At 44.3% G+C, this 13,521-nt stretch overlaps 1 pseudogene; it reads right to left on the reverse strand.

Moving 5' to 3' along the window:
• Positions 1-7,455: 7,455 nt before the first annotated feature.
• On the reverse strand, positions 7,456-11,536 carry LOC103744713 (annotated as a pseudogene).
• Between the last annotated feature and the right edge of the window lie 1,985 nt (positions 11,537-13,521).

Here is a 13,521-nt window from a genome sequence, read left to right on the forward strand (position 1 = left end):
TGACAGGCTGGGTTTGCTGTGGAATCCTAGGGCAGAAGGATGAAGCCTGGTAAATGGGGTCATTGAATTTGACAACCTGCAAGGGTCTGATAATAACAGTCATATCACCCTGCATTTTTCCATGTAACTGATGGGATGAAAAATAAAATTTATTGCTCAATTTCTATGTTGTCTCTCTGATCCAGGGAACTCAACTTATAGAGAGGGTACTTATTAGTCACCCGTAGTTTCCTCATAAGAACCGTTCACCTGCATGCCCTTGGTAACAAAAGAACCTGGTTCAGCCCTAATTTGTAGCTTGGGAAGGGTCCCTACATGGAAATCAGAGGCTTGGTCTTATACCATTCCTGGTCAGATTTCTTTTCTCAACCCCAGGACCTGAGAAGCATTCCTATCACCAGCCCACACCTGTTGTTCTCCATCTCCTCTGCCTAGGGTGGCCCCATGTCCTCAGAGAGGAAGAACTTTCTGGGGCAGCTGGGGCCACACTTACCTGCCAGTGCTGGATTCCTCATGCCCAGACTCAGTCCCGGAAGAGACATTCCTCTGAGAGATTTGTACCTTGAAACCTGAGTAGGTTCTCCCCTCACAGATGACATCTCATCTTCTGAGATGCTCTGATGGACCAGGGACTGGTGGTGGAGGAGAATGCCTCCCAGACTAGGGTATTTCCTTCCCATCTTCCCATCTTACCTAGCCACAGCAGGGCTGTTAGTGTGGGAGTCATGGCATCTCCTCTCTGTGGCTGGACCCTTGTCGATGGTTGGTCCCCTGCCAAGTGGACAGACAGAGCTTATGTGGCAGTTGGAAGCTGGGACCTTCCTGATGTCACACATATGTCACTTTATCACTCTACAGGAAACAGAACTGCCTTCATTGGGAGCCTGATTCTTATTTCTACAGAGCTGTGGCTTGGGCACTGTTCAAAAACAATCTCTCTCTCTCTCTCTCTCTCTCTCTCTCTCTCTCTCTCTCTCTCTCTCTCTCTCTCTCTCATCCCCTTGCATTCTCCTGTTTTCAGACAGGTCCTCAGGGCCTTATGTTGCCAAAGCATGTTCTCAATTTCCTGGCTCTCTCTCCTCCATCAGTCTACTGTGTTGTGAGGAAACAGGCACATGCATGGCTGTTGTTGTCTCTTACAGAAGTGTCATCTCCCTGGAACCCATTCATGTCTGTCTGACCTGTCCTTGTGTCATCAATGTCCAGGGCACAGCCCCAGTATGCATGGTGTCTTCTTGAGTGAGCTGTTCCACATCAGTGTGTCTCAGCACTAGACTTTCCTATCTTATCCTTCCTGCTGGGCTCCTTCACGTCTTTACCCTGACCGTCTTCATAGTGCTGTGGGGACTTACTATGCTCAGTCATCTCCTCAGGCCTGAGATGCTTTGGGTGGTTGTGGGGACATTTCCTGGAGAGAGATGAACCAATGCCTAGGCATCTCAGATGTAAGACAGAAACAAAGAAATGATCCACCCCAGTCTCTCTTGCTCAATGAGTTTTGGTAGTTTCTTTTAAGTGTGTGAGACTTATGTGAGGATACCCCATTGAAGAAAAATTCTCCCATCAAGCATTTCCTGTCTCTACTTTCTCAAACAGTGGCCAGGCTCCTGAGACCCTCCCCTTCATGAAGGAACACACTGGTGAGCCCAATCTTATGCAGGTTCTGTTGGTAATCAGAACTACTGAACATTCAGGAGGGCAAGGACCATGTCAAGTCTGGAGATCAGAGATCCACAGGAGGGAAAGATCCTGGTTGATGCTGCAGGGAGGACACAGAGTAGCAGAGACACACTGAGCACAGGAAACTGCCACTCATGTGGAGCTTCAGTTCTGGGGATGAGCACAGAGGAGACTCACACAGAGATAGCTGGGAACATGGCTGTTCTCATAGTTCTGTGTTTTTCTGTGAAACAGACCCTTCTAGATGCATGCCCTTTTTATTAAAAAAAAAAAAAAAGCGCATGATGAAGCCTCCCAGGACAATGTCCTTTTCAGTCATTATTGGTCCTCAGTGTCTCTGCATCCTTGGACAGAACTTTCATGAATGGGACAAAGGCTGATTTTGATTCATTGCCTGCTACCCGCCCCCCAGCTCATGCCATTTTGAGCATCAGCATCCTGCCTCTGGTCCTCAGCTTCCTTCCTCCTATCTTCTGCCTTTTCATTCATCACTATGGTTATGGGGTCAGTTGGTACTTCTGACAAGGAGAGGCTCATCCTCGGTCAACTTTCACACCAGGGTAGAACATCGATTTGAGCCAAGAGAAACTCATGGAACTGGATAGTGCTGTGCTGACTAAAGGCTCCTGTTCTGCTCTGAGCTTTTAAAGATGGTCTAAGCGGTTTGTCTAAACTCAGGTCATCACAGTCCTGAGTAGAAAGAGGAATGACAACAAACGTTTCCCAAACGTAGAAAGTTCCTTGTCCAAGAACAAAGCTAAAGAAGGGCAGCCATTGGATCCAGCATTGTTGTTGGGATGTTGTCTACACTATGTGAGGTGGAAAGGGGACGTATCTCCTGGTGATGTTTAGAAGCTATGCCAAACCTACTCCCAATTGGCAGATGTGCACTGAGTTACTGGAACTCATTTTTTAGGGCCCATGGCCAGCACTGAGATACTTTAACTTGTACACACAACAGTCTTCTGCCTGTATTGTGTCTCACATGAATGACTGAGTGTGAGGAAAGCAAGAGACCCTCTCCGTCAGGCACAATCCTGCACAGAGGTTAAACTGGGAAGAGTGATTTGCACAGAACAGGAGCTGATGGTCAATCCTCACAGTCAGACCCCAGTCCTTGGTCAGCTCTGGGAGGAACCCTGTGTGGAGGATCAGGTGCAGCAAAGAGGCACAGCTGACATAAATGAATGGCACACTCTATATTGAAGTAAAACAGAAGCAGAAATGAATTAGGCTTGTGTGATGATGGTAAAGTTAGGCAGATGAATTAGCATAATTAGAAACTAATTATGATTACTGGGAGCTTGCTTCATTGTTCATTTTCTAATTCTTATTTTCAATTTTGGGGTTTTTTTAGTCATAAGACGATTACTGTGTAGATTACATTGTCTAGACTTTTAAAAATTTTATTGTGTTTTGTGCATTTCATATAATACATCTTAATCAAATTTGGAACCCTTCCCCCTCCCCACCCCTCATAGCCCCCCCACCAGATTTCAGGTTTTCTGTCATATATATTAAGTCCTATCCCACCAAGAATTTCTAGCCAGGTGTCCCTTGGTGCAAGTTCATCCACTAGATTCTAGTCAGCCTATCTAGAATCAGTCCTTTAAATGACATCTACTCTCTCTCACCCCACAGTAATCATTTGACAATAGTTCCTAGGCTAGGGTTTGGACCTGCTGCTTCTTTCCCCCATTCTATGCTGGGGTTTTGTCTGACTGAGTCAGCATGGGTCTTGCGCATGCTGTCAGGACTGCTGCAGTTCAGCTGAGCAAGTTCCCAGTGGCCTGAAAGCCTGTTTCCTTGTGTTCATGCACCAACCCCGGCTCTTACATTCTTTCTGCCCCTCTTCTACAGTGATCTGTGAGCCATGGGTGGGTGAGGTTTAATACGGGAGGCCTAGTTTTCATTCTGAAAAGATGTATGATATGATGTCTGGTTTTAAACTCAACTCTGTTTTTATGATTCCTGGTGAAGAGATTTCTGGGAATCCAAACATGGTCAACATGAAGAAAGTAGGAGAAATGAGACTGCTTTTTCTTACAAGGGAAATTACATCATCTCCTCCTAACCAAAGACGGGGTGGAAAGACGGTAAGAGGCAGAGGTGGTGGATGAATACATGTACAATGTGTTATCTGGTAAAACAGGGCAGTTATACATATAAACCCTCAGAGGTTGTTACAGCATACAAAAGACCTTGGCAAGCCCAAGCAAGACAGCAAGCCAGCATGGATGAGGGAGTGGACAAGATGCCCACTCCCTTCCTGAGGATCTTCTGGCAACTGATTGCTTCTGGAGGACGGAGAGTCAGTTTTCATTAGCGGTATGGTGCTGGGCAGGTTGACTAAGCTCTAAGGAACGAGTCCATACTTTAGTGCATTTGGAAAAAACATCAGACGTGATAGGTCTTAAAAATAATGGAGGACATGAAGTAACGGGTTATGTAAGGTGTGTCTGAAAGGAGATGGGCGATGTAGACTTGAATATGATAAAAATGTGTGAAATTCTAAAGAACCATTAAAAATATTGTTTTAAATGTGTTTTGGGGATGTCAGGGAACATGCACACAGCACGCTGTGGGTTGAAGGATCTTGTGTGTCTGTTAAATCCATTTGGTGTATAATTTTTGTCATATCCACCATTTCCTTATAATGTTTGATCTGTATTCCAGGTGGGGATATCTTTTCTGGAACTTTGAAATGGTGATGGCTTTAATTCTTACTTTTATATCTTCTGATGAAATCTGTTATTTATGTGGTTCTTTCTTTACATAAGGCATGAGTTCACAGTCACAGGGACCAGGGCTTATAACTGAAAACACTTTGTCTGAGGGGTGACCATTCACTGCTATCTCCAGGTTGAAGCCTCCATTAAGCCCTGTAACATTATCTAAGCTGCCATCACCTCTCCTCCAGGCCTCATGATCATCAAAATCAATTGTTTATGGTAGTAGTGTAGTATCTTCTCCACCCAGGGCTGTACTGAGATGAAGAACCCTCATAAAGAGGTGAGGTCTTAGATTTATGTTTAGGGCATTTCCTTGTCATGTTGGCTGGTACACTTTTTCAGCTAGGAAGATTTTTCTAGTTCAACATCATGTCAGGGGGGAGGCACAGGACATAAATGCTTCGTGTGTGTCACAGGTTAATGTGATAGATATCACTAAGCATTCTGCCTTTTGGTCCCTGAGCCCATGAATTCTACTGACCAAAAGAAGATCATCTATTTCCTCTTTGTATCACTATTAATAATAATCATTTTTATGTCTATGACCTATTTTCTCCATCTATATATTTATTGTATATCTGAAAGCTTCAGGCCAACTTTATAGAGAGTTCCAGTCCAACCAATGTACATAGTGAGACATAAAACAAATGCATGAGATAATTATGTGTATAACTTCTCAACCGCATATATGCGACATTACATTGGTATTATACCCATATAGAAATTCTTAACGAAATATGCTCCCAGGTTTGGAATTCTAGCTCAATTGGTAGAATGAAAAAAAGAGAGAAGAAAATACAAATAACTAAATAACTGTCCAATTTCTCTCATAAACTTAAGTGCAAATAGTAAACAAACTTTGATCTCTGGGTAACAATAGTCCATCAGTCACAGACCACACATATGATGGTGGTCCCACAGGATCACAGCACCTGTGACATCATAGCCACCTGACTTTGAGTGAGTACACCCTATGAAGTTTTCATAGTGAAAACCATTGCCTAAGTGTGCATTCATCCGAACATAGATTGTTATTCAGGCAAACTGTATCCAAAGATGCTTAAAAAGATTCGCACACCATGAATCGACAGGATTTATATATGCAAAGCTTGTTTAACACTAACAAAATCAGATGACATCCTAAGTCACTGCAAGAAGGAATAACTGAACATATTTATCAGTGGCATCCATGTGGGTGAAGAGAGAGCATCTGTCAGTGCCCACACATGTTCATCATGAATACTCACAGTAAATTAGGAGTAGAGCACCTCCTCAGACTGAGTAGGACTATGGGCCAAAATGATTGAAACTGAGGATTTACTGATGATGAACACTCTGCAGTTTCATAGTAAATCAGAAGATGGCAGCAATTTTCCCTCACTGCCCACATTTTCAGTCTTGTATGTGAAGTCCAAGCTAATGCAGTGACACTAGCAAACTAAATAAAAGGTTCACATATGGGGAAGGATCAACTGCAACTTCCATTCTCCTTTGTTATGGATAGGATGAATGTCTATGTAGAATATCCAGAAATTCTGGATTATTTTATGCAAACAACTCCTGGAAATACTCAGCAATCATAACAGCGTAATTCCAAGTTTATTAATGTGCATGCCATTTTATTTTTATATCCAACGATGGACAGTGGACTTTGTATTTAAAAGTAGATCACAGATGGCCATACCTTTGAAACCAGCACTCAGGATGCAGCAGCAAGCAGATCTCTGTGAGTTCAAAGCCAGCCTGGTCTACCTAGAAAGTTCCAAGCTAGATAGAGTTAGATAATGAAACTCTGTCTTAAGTGTCAAAACAAAAAGAAAACAATTTTATTCATCAGTCCTCAGCTCCATATTTGTGATATTGCAATTGGAATTATGAAGGTGGTTATGAAGGGATTGTACACAGAAATAAAAAAGCACTACACCATCCGTATGTTCTTTAGAAATAATATTTATAAGAGCAATGTCTAAAGTGTCACAACAGTTTCTTCCAGTGCATTGATAGCAAGTTCTGATGTTTCAAGTAAACCACAGAAAGAGCATGTGATAAAGAATGAAGGGTTTGAAGATGAAGAAAGGGTTCTGAGTAGTCACTGGCATTCCATTATTTTTCATTCCAGAGTCTGTTATTTGTTCCTCATTTTGTTATTTGAGTGAAGTTCCTTCTTCTCAGTCAAAAAGATAGAGGCTTACGTTGCAAAGGGGAATGTGGTCATTTCAAATAAGGGAAAATGCTGCCTTAAAATGAGGGCGAGCAGATCAGAGAGGTGAGGACCCAAACCTGGAGGGTGGGAGAGGATAGTCCCTCGGGTCATGGGAGAGAAGCTAGGGAGGCAGCCAATAGGACTCTGCATCAGGGAAGATGTCCCTCTACACACAGCTGTCCCTCTACACCCAGCTCTCCCTCTACACCCAGCTGTCCCTCTACACCCAGCTCTCCCTCTACACCCAGATCTCCCTCTACACCCAGCTGTCCCTCTACACCCAGCTCTCCCTCTACACCCAGATCTCCCTCTACATCCAGCTCTCCCTCTACACCCAGCTCTCCCTCTACACCCAGATCTCCCTCTACACCCAGATCTCCCTCTACACCCAGCTCTCCCTCTACACACAGATCTCCCTCTACACCCAGATCTCCCTCTACACCATAAACACACTTAATCCCCTGGACATTTTTATAGTTCCCACTGTTAATATCAAATTTTCTTACAGAAACATCGGGGAAATCATGTATATTATTCAGCCTCTGTTTCTTTGAAGGGTGCACTGCCTTTCCTGTTCACCTAGAAGCCTTATGCTGGGTCCTTCTCTGGCTGTGATGAGCTCAACAACCAGAATCCCAAGGGCCACTAACACCAGGCCAGCCATGCCCATCTGGATGTGATTCCCCACTGTGTGATCCCTGGGCTGTGAGGCTGTGGTTGTGGACAAAGTGATTGAGGGAGACCAAAATCAGTCCAAGGCAACTTGACTGCTACCTAGTGCACCAGTCTCCTCTGGACAGGACTTGACACTGTGTTCTTCCCTACAACTAAGAATTCTCCTTACTTACCCGACTTGGGGTCTGACATGTTTTGTGATGGGTCGATGGTCTCCCATGGCTCTGAAAAACAACAAAGAGGAGGAGGGTATTTGAAGTGCATGAGAGATCCCTGCCTTTGTCCTGGGGCTCCCAATTTATATGTCATTTTGTGAGATCTCTGCTTGACTTCTAGGCTCCTAGACAAAAGCTGAGCCTATACAGGACCCAGGTCTTGACCTGAGACTGACGGCCTGATACTGGGCAAAGTCCCTGCTCGAGAACTCTAGCATTCACCAGCTGTTGATAAGGGGAGCATGTGGACACCAGAGTATTATAGGGAGTGGACATTAGAAATGTATGCATAGCAGATGTCCATGGAGACCCTATGCCTACTCACAGTCCAAAGTCCACACTGGAACCTCCTCCAGACTCCCCTTGCTGTCCGCCTGTATGGTACCAAGGGTATTCCAATGTAAGGGGTGGCTGATCATACTTTGAGGGACCACTGTTGGCCCCTGCATTTCTGAGTGGAGAATCTCCCACTGACTGACCTCCACCATGGTCTGCTGAAGTTATCCCTTGGAATCGGATAGCTCCCAGTGCCTTACCTAAGACTACAATCTCTACAAGCTCACTGGGATGTGACAACAGGTAGGGTGATGACCCTGAGAGCCATATGCCAGTAGGACTCAGAAAGGACTGAGGTCCTAGCACCCATGGAGAGTTCTGATCAATGTTTCCCATCTTGGGACCTTAGACTGAGATGTAGTGGAAGATTGGCTATCCCTTTCTTGATCATAAAAAAAACTTTCCATCTGCCTCCATGATCTTAACACAATAAGATCAGTCTCTCCTGAGAATACTATGGGGCCTAACTGCACTCAGAGAGGAGCATCCATGTTATTCTGAGCTAAGACATCTCCAGCTGACTCTGAGGTCTGGGTCTCTCTGTTGTCAATGTCTCTGTCCCTCTCCTACAGTGTTGTCTCTCTGTGTGTTCCTTCTAGAAACTCCAACCACTCACCACACAGACTATTATCTCATGGGCACTCCCAGCAGAACCTGTGAATTCTGGGAATATGAGTAGAGTGCTGAGTTACACAGCTCTAATTGGGGTGTCCAGAGGCTCAGGTGGGGCCCACCACTGAGAGGAAAAGTTATATGCACCATAGCATCTCTAGGCCTCCATGAGAGTCACTCACAGGGCCCAAGAGGAAGTTGGCCTGACAGAGTTCATTCTGAGATCCTTGGCCAAAGTTCTGGATAGAGTCAGTTCCACCCTCCCTGAACAGAGCACATCTGTTATAGCCAAGGTCAGAGCAACAGGGTCAGGTCCTCTCCAAGGCTCAGGATCGGAACAAGCTGAGGGAACACTGAGGGCTTCCCAGACAGTCTTAGAGGGAAGATATGCTAGGGCTTAAGGAGTTGGATGGTGCCCCAAGTTTGCTCTTTCCTACAGCTGATCTAGAGTCATTGTCTCTCCTATAGTAGGCCTCTGTCCTCAGAATCCACTGCACCCTCTGCCTCATCCTACCACCAGCTTGGAATCACCTAGGAGCTGGAGAGCTCATTGAATAGGATTCAAAAAAAAGAAAAAAGATTTGGTCAGTGGTTGGGCTACCTCACCTGAGATGTTTACTTGCAGGGGTTCACTGGATCCTGACAACACCTGTGGGTACCTCAAGTAGTAGCCATAACACCTGAGAGTCCCTCTGTCACTGGGTGTAACAGGATCCACAGGAAACAGGGCCTGGAACTGCCTAATTGAGTATACACTGTGTTTCCAGGACTGGAGAACTTCTGATCTTCCTTGGTCAGAATGTACCTGTCCTATCTCCATGAAGAGATGCACTGGAGGGTCAGGTTCCCTCCTGAGGTCACCATAGGGCTGGGCAGGGCTGACAGACTAGGTTTGCTGTGGACTCCTAGGAGAAAAGGAGGCAGCAATTTAAGTGGACTCACACAGCCCACATTGTCCTCTGGGATGTGCTGTGAGAAGTGGGAACCTTGTAAATATATGTGTGTGTGTGTGTGTGTGTGAGAGAGAGAGAGAGAGAGAGAGAGAGAGAGAGAGAGAGAGAATTTCAAATATGCTACAATGTATTTTCATCCTCTTCACCCATTCTCCTCCAGGGGATCCCTTGATGCACCACTAACTCTACTCTTCCTCAACTGAGTGTCCTGTTTTGCTTCTTGGTTTAATAACTCACAGAGTCTGTTTCGTGCTGCTCATGGGTGTGGCCTATCTACTGGAGCACGTAGATCCACCAGGGGCCACACCCTTAAAGAAAACTGACCCTTCTAAGACAGTATCAGCTCTCATCAGCTCTTCAGACAGTGTGGGGGACTGATGAACCCCTCTCTTCTCTGTACTAGAATGTTGACTGGCATGGTCTTGTGCACATGTAACCAAAACTGTTGAGTTCAGAGTGTCAGGATCCTGTCCTGTCTAAGAGACACTGTTTCTCTCTGGTCCTCCCCAATCTCTGGCTCTTACAATCTTTTTTTCCCTCTTTTAAAGAATTAGGAAGACACATTTTATAGATGTTTTCATGATTACAGAGCCTACAGTACCCTAGAGTGTCCCCTTGCCTGTCACCACCAGCTGCAGAGTATCACTGTGCTCTGTCCATCCAGCAGCACTGTAACAGTAACAGTGAGATTTCCCTGCATGTTGCTGTGTCACAGATGGGATGGAGAACTTGGCTTTCTCACTGGGCTCCTGTGGGGTCTGACTGTCGGAAGGTGCTGGGCTTCCTTTTCTATGTAGAATATACGTTCAGTCACAAAGTTCCCCTGACACTAGATGATCACAGAACTTCCTGATGGAATGATAGAGCCTGGCTCAGCCCATTTGGTGGGTTTGTGGAGGGTTCCTGCAGGGAAGGAAGTAACAAGGTGGATCTTTTTGAACAGAGGCACCGAGGTCGCACTTGGAGATGACACTTAAGGTGATTGTGTATTGCACAAAGACATGTGCAGCCACTTGAAAATCAAACTGTAGCCTAGAACTATTGAGTTTCACTCACACTCTATGTCCTTGTTTTTTTTTTCAGGTCCCCCTCATTCTCTGTGTCAGAGTGCTAAGAAATTCCACCTCCCCTCGCCTACATACACCAAGGCCTAACCTGGAAACCTCTTTCCAGTTTGTTACCATTCAAGGAAAAAACTGGGATTTACTCACCTGAGAACAAGAGCTCCAGGGGGTCACTAGATTCTGCCTACAGAAGGGCTTCCTCAAGTCATAGACAAAGCATTTGAATATCCACCTATGTCTGAGGGTGACAGGGCCCACAGAGAACAGGGCCTTGTTCTGCCCAGTAGATTTTATATGCGGAGAATCTTGAGGACTGGAGAACATATGATCCCCTTTGATCAGAATGAAATTGTTATATTCCTTTGAGGCACAGCAAAGGGTGACATTTCTTCCTGATGTCACAGCAGGGCTGGGCAGGGCTGACAGGCTGGGTTTTCTGTAGACTCCTAGGGGAGAAGAAGGTAGGTTGTCAAATGGGCTTACAAAGCCTTTGTTATTCCCCAGGACTGCTCTGTAAGAGGAAGACATCGTTAGTAATAGATCATTTTTCTCTATAAGAGAGACTGTGACCAGGACCCCAGAGTGTCCCCTCACCTGCCACCACCAGCTCCAGGGTGTCACTGCGCTCTGACCAGCCATCAGTGCTGTAAGAATAACAGTGACACTTACCTACATGGTGCTCCTTCATGGATGGGATGAAGAACTTAGCCTTGTTCCCGGGCTCCTGTGGGGTCTGTGTGTCCCAGGGTGCTGGGCTTCCTTCTTGTAGAACATATATTTGGGTCTCTGTGGTCCCCTGACATGAGGTGGTCACAGGACTTCCTGATGTGATGACAGAGCCTGGATCAGCCCAGATAGATGGTTTCTGGAGGGTCCCTGCAAAAAGGCAGGATAGAAGGAGGAGGATATGTTTGGACAGTAGCACAGCAAAGGTCACACTTGGAAATAACGCTTAAGTTGATCCCTGAGCAGCAGAGGGACAGTGGGGCCACATGAAGCCCCATCTCCCCTGGACTCCCAGGTTTCACTTTCACTGCTGCCTTTGTTCCTTTATCTCGGGCCCCATCGTCTCCTTGTTCACTGTCAGTGTGCACAGAAGCCTTCGCTCCCCTGACCCGTCACACACAGAGGTTCCCTGGGAATCCGTGCTTGACCTAATGCCATTCAGCAGAGTATCTTGGCCTTCCTCACCTGAGACCAAGAGCTCCAGGGTATTGCTAGGTTCGGACCATATCTGAGGGTACTTTGTATAATAGCCATAGCACTTGAACCTCCATCTCTCACTGGGGATCACAGAAGAGGGACAGAAGATAGGGACATCCTTCTAGATAAATTCAGAAAAGAGTTAGAAATATTGAAGACTACTCAGGCTGATATGAAAAAGAAAGTGAAATACTCAATAAGACAATTAGAAATGACAGAAGGAAGCTTCACCAATAGGATGAATGAAATAGAAAACAGAATATCAAGACTGGAAGACAAAGTGGACAAACTAGACCACTCAAGCAATGATTATGAAAAATTTAAGAAAACACAAGAATGAAATATGCAGGAATTATGTGACACCATAAAGAGACCAAACAAATCATAGGGATACAGGAAGGGGAAGAATCCCAAGATAATGGCATGGACAGATCTTCAACAGAATCATAGAAGAAATTTTCCTAAAATTAAAGAAAGACATGCTCATCCAAATATAGTAGGAAGCATATAGAACACCAAACAGACAGGACCAGGAGAGAAACTCTCCATGGCACATCATAGTAAAAACATGAAACATACAGAACAAAGAGACAATACTGAAAGCTGCAAAAGAGAAACAAGTCACATATGAAGGAAAACCCATCAGAACTATAGCTAACTATAGTTACAAACTATGAAAGCCAGAAGAACCTGTACCAAAGTATTTTGGTTCTAAATGACCACAGATGCCAACCCAGATTACTATACCCAGCCAAAATATCTATTATAGTCTAAGGAGAAAGAAAAACCTCCAATGCCATAAATAGGCTGAACGCATCATGTCCACTTCAGAGAGTTCTTGAAGTAGTACAAAGAGCTGAAGAAAGGAATGACTATACCCAATGGGGTGTGGAAAGAAATTCAATGAAGGTATAACTGTGAAAAAGTACAGCTGCATCACGAATGTAAATAGAAATAAAAATGTCAGGATTCAATACACATCTTTCATTAACAACTTTAAATATCAATGGACTGAACTCCCCAATCAAAAGACACAGAATAGTTGAATGCCTTAAGAAACAAAACCCATCTTTTTTCTGTCTGCAAGAAACCCATCTCACTTTCAAGGACAGGTACTACCTTAAGGTGAATGGATGGAATAAAGTATTCCAAGCAAATGGTACTAAGAAAAATGCAACAGTTGCAATTCTAATGTCTGATAAAATAGACTTCAAACTAAAACTAATCAGAGGAGATACAGAGGGCCACTTCATTCTGATCAAAGAAACAGTTGACCAAGAAGATATTACAATCATAAACATATATATTCATCAAACTCTGGTGCACCCAACTTCATAAAAACAGTACTACGGGACTTTAAGACCAAGATTAATCCCAACTCATTAATAGTAGGGGACTTCAATACCCCACTGTCTCCAGTAGATAGGTCAACAGGGCAGAAAGTTAACAGAGAGACATCTGAACTAAACAATACGATACATCAAATGGGCCTAACATCTACCGAATATTCCACCCAAGCACCAAAGAATATACTTTCTATTCAGTGCCCCAAGGAACTTTCTCCAAAATAAACCACATACTGGGCACAAAAAAAGCCTCAACAAATACAAAAAAAAAGATTTAAATAATTCCATGCACTCTATCAGATAACAATAAAATAAAGCTTAAAATCAACACTGCAAGAAACTTAGTAACTACATGAACATATGGAGATTAAACAACACACTCCTGAATGATGAATGGATCAAAGGAGAAATTAAGAAAGAAATAAAAGTATTGCTGGAACTAAATGAAAAGGACAATACAACACAACAAAATCTCTGGGACACATTGAAAGCAGTCCTTAGA

The sequence above is a fragment of the Nannospalax galili genome, unplaced genomic scaffold (genome assembly GCF_000622305.1).
Source record: "Nannospalax galili isolate Female #2095 unplaced genomic scaffold, S.galili_v1.0 scaffold1243, whole genome shotgun sequence".
Lineage (NCBI taxonomy): Eukaryota > Metazoa > Chordata > Mammalia > Rodentia > Spalacidae > Nannospalax > Nannospalax galili.